Genomic DNA, 6,980 nt, shown 5'->3' on the forward strand with positions numbered 1-6,980 from the left:
CTTACAGCAATTAAAATAAACCTATATGGTTAAACGAGAATTAAGTACCGATATTCTATACAATAAAATTAAAAGAAAAAAATCAGGTAAAGTTTAAGAAGAAATATATATTCAATATAAGGAAGTATAAGAAAACAATGAGATCAAACTTTTACAGCAGTTAAAAGAAAACTATTTGGTTCAACTAGAAATATAAGTAACTAATCTATATAAATCTATAATCAAAGTTAAAACTCCGGACGACAATTTTCCAGGTCAAATCTCAGGTTGTAATGAACTCAAATTACGGTGACTCGGCTTATATTTAGGACTACCCAGTCACGTAACTAGGAAGGGGGGGGGGGGAGTTCCAGCCTGAGCGTCACTTCTTTGGAGGTTTTCACGTGACACAAAATGTTATTTGTCGACGATTCTTTTATTTATGTTAATTTACTATGCGTGCAGTTTGCTTGCTGACTGGAATCGAAGTTATGTTGCACCAAATACCAACGTTTATATTTGCAACTTGGTTTTTCGTATAATTACAGTTTTTAATATCGGTGTATTATCATTTTAATATCAGTATAAATACGCAGGAACAAGATTCAAAGAAAGACTCCTATTATTTTTAAATAAAATTTATTCAACTGGTACCCCCCCCCCCCAATAGAATGGAAAAAAGCAATTGTGATTCCTATCTTTAAAAACGGTAATAGAGATGACCCTAAAAACTATAGAAGTATCAGTATACTAAATTCCTGTTTCCAAATATATAGCACAATCTTAAATAGCAATCTAATGAAATATTCCGAAAACTTTATTCTAGAAGTACAGAATATTTTTTAGGTCGTCTGTTATCCAGTATGTGTGTGAACATCCTTTTTTTGTAGTAACTCTGTGATATTGCGATTTGCTGTCTGCATATTTAATACATAATAACATCGTCGATGTAAACAAGAAACCCATGAGTAGATAATATATTTTTATAGCTTCAGTTTTACTGTCACTCTTATAATTATAGAATCTAAGCTATTCATGTGGAATCTTAAATCCATTTAAGTCTTTATTGTTTCATTTATTCATAGATAACATTTAGATTTGCTGCCTTGTTTGACTGAGTTTGTCGAGGTCGTCCGGTGTTATTATTGAAGAATAACAGAAAGGAAATTTACTACTACGAAATCGATTCCTTGCGAACGCTGCTCTCTGGTCATTTCAGGATTGATTATTTAGTTTCGCCGATTTGAAAATCGTTTTTTTTTTTTTTTTTTGACAGAAACGCAATATATACATTTTGTAGCAAAAAAAGGGTCAAATATCGTAGGACAGGAAGAAATTAATATGTTAAATAAAATGAATTCTTTCAAATTTGTCAAATGCTTTTTCAAAGTCAATAAATGCAATATGTGTTTCTAAATTGTATTCTCTTCTTTTCTCTATTATTAATTTTAGGCAAAAGGCCGGGTCTATACATGATCGTCCTTTTCTAAATCCATTCTGTACTTCTAGAATAAAGTTTTCGGAATATTTCATTAGTTTGTATTCTGCTATATATTTTGTAACAGGAATTTAGTATACTGATACCTCTATAGTTTTTAGGGTCATCTCTACTACTTTTTGTTTAAAGATAGGAATCACAATTGCTTTTTTCCCATTCTGTTGGGGGAACCAGTTGAATAGATTTTATTTTAAAATAATAAGAGTCTTTCTTTGAATCTTGATCCTGCGTATTTATATAGTTCTGAACCTAGCTTATCTTCTCCAGGTGATTTTCCGTTTCTTGTTTCTTTCAGGCTGATTTCTAATTCTTCTTCAGTTTTTTCATTTTCATTAAGTGTTTGCCAGTTGTCTTTTTTAAAATATTTGTCTGTCCACAATTCTGTGTAGAAATTTAGAAATTATTCTAATTTCAATTCGCTGTTTAATTTTACGTTTTCTTTAGTATCTGTACTAAGATATTTCAAAATCTTATATACACTGGGTCTTATTTTATATAAATCATATTCTAAATTTGTTCCATGATTCTCTTTGTCTTTTTCTGACTTCTCTTTAACTATGGCTCTTATTCTTTTATATTCCATTTCATCTTCTAATTTTTTACTGATTAACCATTTGTGACAATACTTCTTTTTTTCGTTTTGATTATTTTTTTGATTGTATCATCCCAGATCTTCAATTTTTCCTTTTGTTGAATTTTTTGAATTTTTTGGTCTTTCCTAAGCTTTCATTTGCTGCTGCATTTAGTATCGTCTTTATATTAAGCCCTTCTATTTCTATTTCTTCATTATGTTTTTCAAATAAAGACAGATGGTACAAAGGTCCCTCCACCACAGTTACTTCGCTAATGGCTCTAAAATCGCCGTTCAGGGAATAACCGCGGAGCGAAGTAATTGCATGATAAAAGGTAAAATGCCGATGAAGTTTTGATCCTTGAAAATTGCTAAGGTACGCTTCGCTATTTCATACATCTCTTCCAGTAGGGAGGCTAATGAACAACCCTTCACGAATGACTAATATGAAATTAAACCAGAACGGGTAAAACACAGCTATGGTAGTAGACCAGTAAAGATACGGCAGCCATGAATGGTGCTATATTAACAAAAGGAAGTGCGATTCTTAGATACAAGCAGGCCGACAATTTTTGAATAGAAGAGCTAATTCTCTTCAAGGGCAAAGGGAATTCAACATCTGAAACTGCCATAACAACATTCACTACATATTTCCTAGTTTTAACACGTTTACGAATTTAACATGGTTGAATTTTATTACTGCGCTGCGTTTGAGCATGCTCTGATTGCTCTGTTTGTTGAGAAATGTATTACACAGACTGCAAATGTACCTTATTCAAGAAAACGACTTGTTTTTACTTGCGTCTGTGTGGTTTACCACGTGTTACTATATCCCTGATCTAAATAATTATTCGACATGTTATGTTTTTTTGTCCAAAAAACATAACATCCAAATCAAATTTCGTAGAATAATTCACAAATTTCATGAAGGATGAGTTTTGACAACTATTCTTTATAGATATTGTGAAAAATTTTAATCATATCAGTTTTGAAGTACAAACAGTGAAAAGCATGAATGGGAAATTAGGAGACCAAGTCAGAGTTACCATATCACTTACTTTACAATGAACAGGCATTATTATTATTATTATTATTATTATTATTATAGAAATGAACACTGCAAATAAGAGTTTGTTTCGTTTTTTAACTGCGAGTTCATTTGAAATAGCGATGAACATAATTTTTCAATATTTTAAAATTATCCTTGAATTAGGAATGTAATGCAATTCAATATACTTTGTTCATGAAAGCAGAAAGAGCTGTTCTCAAACAGCAGCAGGACATCTGAAGCTGTAAGCATCTTGGAAATCACCAAAATATTAGCTTGAATTTCCTAATTGAGGAAATCCCAAGTACCACACGTTCACTCTCCTAAGTCAGGAGGTCAAAACCATTACAATAGTTGGTCATTTTCATTTTACCGGTGTTCAGTTGACAGAAATAGCCAGAAAATAATGATGTGCACTTTTCTAAAATAACACAAAGAAAGTAGATTAGAAATCGCACTTCATTCTGAAATCTCCGCTCAATGAAAGTACCACGTCTTTTCTTCTTATTATTATTCTTATTATCATCATTATCTGACATATCAGTACAAACAAGGAATCACCGCATATTTAAAAAAGACATTTCCGCTATTTTAGACAGGTGTCAAGTTTTGAAGTAGCTATCTACTTTTAGTACAATAAATGCACGAGTGTGCTTTCTAACCTAAGTGCTTTAAGTTCGAAACAATTGTGTTATGAACGGTACTGAAAATAAATGCTTTTAAACATCAGCAGATGAATAGGTGAGTCCCCTCCCCCCCCTCAAAAAAAAAAAAGAAAAGCTGGATGCTTATGCACAGTGCTGGTTTTTTCATCAGGCAATCGCCTAGGCGCGTTAAGATCTCGGGGAGCGAGAGTTTGGTACATAGTTTGGGGAAAAATTACAACCTTCGAAAAAAATTAGAAACCTTGATTAATAATTTAAAAAAAAACTGAAATAAGTCAAGCCGTCCTGGGGCTCGCTGTTTCTGAGTTTCTCGAAATTAAAACGTACAAAAACTTACACTCGCTCTACGATGGCTCAAGAACGACTCAGAAGGTTAGCAATAATAATATCTAAAGAGCATGAAATTGCATCTACAATCAATAGAGATGAATTAATTCAAAACTTTGCCAAAGCAAAATCCGAGAGATTAATTTTTCATAATATTTAAGATTTAATAATTTTCTTGCTGTACAGATTTTAGCAGTGATCGTATACAAATGTATTGGTTTTGATGAATAAATTTGTTAATGTTCGTAATGATATTTTTAGAAATATCCACATGTGTATGTGTGCTTGTGTGAGTATGTGTGTGTATATATATATATATGTATATATATATATATATATATATATATATATATATATGTATATATATGTATATATATATATATATATATATATGTATATATATATATATATGTATATATATGTATATATATGTATATATATATATATATATATATATGTATATATATGTATATATATATATGTATATATATATATATGTATGTATATATGTATGTATGTATATATGTATATATATATATATGTATGTATATATGTATGTATGTATGTATATATGTATGTATATATATATATGTATGTATATATATATATATATGTATGTATGTATATATATATATATATATATATATATATATATATGTATGTATGTATATATATATATGTATGTATATATATATATATATATGTATGTATGTATATATATATATATATATATATATGTATGTATGTATATATATATATGTATGTATGTATATATATATATGTATGTATATATATATATATATGTATGTTTAATGACTCCAAGACCGAGATAACATATAAAGATTTTAATGATAAATACTACTAGTTTCGGCATATAGCAGCCTTCTTCAGGTATTTATAAAGGAAAGGAATACTAATAAACATTGAATTATTTAAATAAACAAACTGGAAATTACAGGTACAAATTGCCTCACATAATCGATACATAAAAACGTTGTATTTTTCAAGTTGTTCCAACTGGCGTGCCATTGTTTGTTGCAATTGTGCGTGCAAGTTCACGTGAACGCCAATATTGAATAACTGCAGCATGGCTATCTGGGATGTTATAACTTAAATTATTATTTAAGTGGACCGGGTTCAGTAGGATTTCCCGTGATTCTACGATTTTTCTTTCAAACTCATCTTCACAGCGAAAAATATTTTCTGATCTATTCCAGCATACAGAGTAGCTTTGTTGGTCATCATTAGGATTATTTGAAAAAAGAACATGACTGGATAAAGCAGTTGCATGAGATCTTTTGTATGAGATGTCTCTCTTATGCTCTTCTATGCGTTGTTCAATAGATTTGTTAGTTTGACCAAAGTATGGGATATTGCAATCACACCACAATTTATATACTCCAGGGTACTTAAGGTTGTGATGAGTAGGTTTTGGATGGCTGATTAGAGAGCGGATTTTTGGAAGTGTGGTGAAGAAGGTCCTGATATTATATTTTTTAAGGACTTTAGCTATTTTCTTAGAGACTGTGCTAAGGTATGGAATAGAGATGCTACCTTTAAAATTAATAGTCTCTGTTGTGCACTGCTTAGGAGGGTTCAGAAGAAGTTTCTTAATTGTTTTTTCAGAGTATCCATTTTGTTTAAAAATAAGAGTGAGGTGATTCATTTCTTTTTGTAGTTCATCTTGTTCATTTAAGAGAGAACGTGCTCTGTGTCCTAAGGTAGATATAATTCCAAGTTTTTGTGGTGGAAAATGATGAGAAAGATTATGCAGATATCTATTGGTATGCGTAGGTTTTCTGTACATAGAGATTTTTAATCTTTCAGAGTATCGTGTAAGCATAACATCCAAAAAAGGTAAAGAGTTATTATTTTCTATATCAGCAGTAAATTTTATATTAGGATGTTGGATGTTTAGATGACGAAGAAAATCTGTGAGAGCTGTGTGCCCGTGATTCCAAATAATGAATATATCATCAACATATCTTTTCCAAACTTTTGGTTTAAATGAGAAGGAAGATATGGCTTTCTTTTCAAAGTCTTCAAGGAAGATGTTAGCTAGCACAGGGGACAAAGGGTTGCCCATTGCCAGGCCTTGTTTGGCAATCTATTCCTTACATAAGTACTGTTTCACATAAATTAGCAAAAGTTCTAAAAAAATACAATATCAGAACCTTGTTCACTCCACTTCCAAAGATCCGTTCCTTAATTAGCCACCCAAAACCTTGCCATCATCAACTCAAATACCCTGGCGTATATAAAATATTATGTGACTGCGATATTCCTTATTTCGGTCAGACAGACAAATCTGTAGAAATGCGTATGGAAGAACACATGAGAGACATTACTTACAAGAGACAGCGAGCAAGTGCATTATCAAGTCATATCCTCTTCTCAGCTAATCCTAATGATGATAGCCAAAGTCACAAAGTCTGCTGGGAAAAATCTACAAACATCTTCCGTTGCAGTGACGAAATAGAGAGAAAAATTGTGGAATCGAGAGAAATCATCTTCAATCCTGTTCATCTAAATAACAACTTAAGCTACAACCTCCCAGATAGTCATTCAGCTGTAATCATGTATTGGCGTTCACGTGATGCAGCAAGCACGCACTCTCCCAACAATGCAACAAATGAAAGAACAGCTTCAAATACAACTACAACGTTTTAATGCTAATTATGTATTAAGACTGTCTATGTTTTTCATAGTCTTTTAACCCTCAATGTTTAGTGTTTTTTCTTTTATAATGTCACCTGAAGAAGGCTGTTACAGGCCGAAACTAGTAGTGTGTTTATATTAAAACCTTTTTAATTAAATCTCGGTTCAAGTCATTCAATTTTTTTTCATAAAACAGTATATATGTATATATATATATGTATGTATATATGTATA

This window comes from Typopeltis vanoorti, chromosome 11 (genome assembly GCF_054136105.1).
Source record: "Typopeltis vanoorti isolate ZY-2024b chromosome 11, IOZ_Tvanoo_1.0, whole genome shotgun sequence".
Lineage (NCBI taxonomy): Eukaryota > Metazoa > Arthropoda > Arachnida > Uropygi > Thelyphonidae > Typopeltis > Typopeltis vanoorti.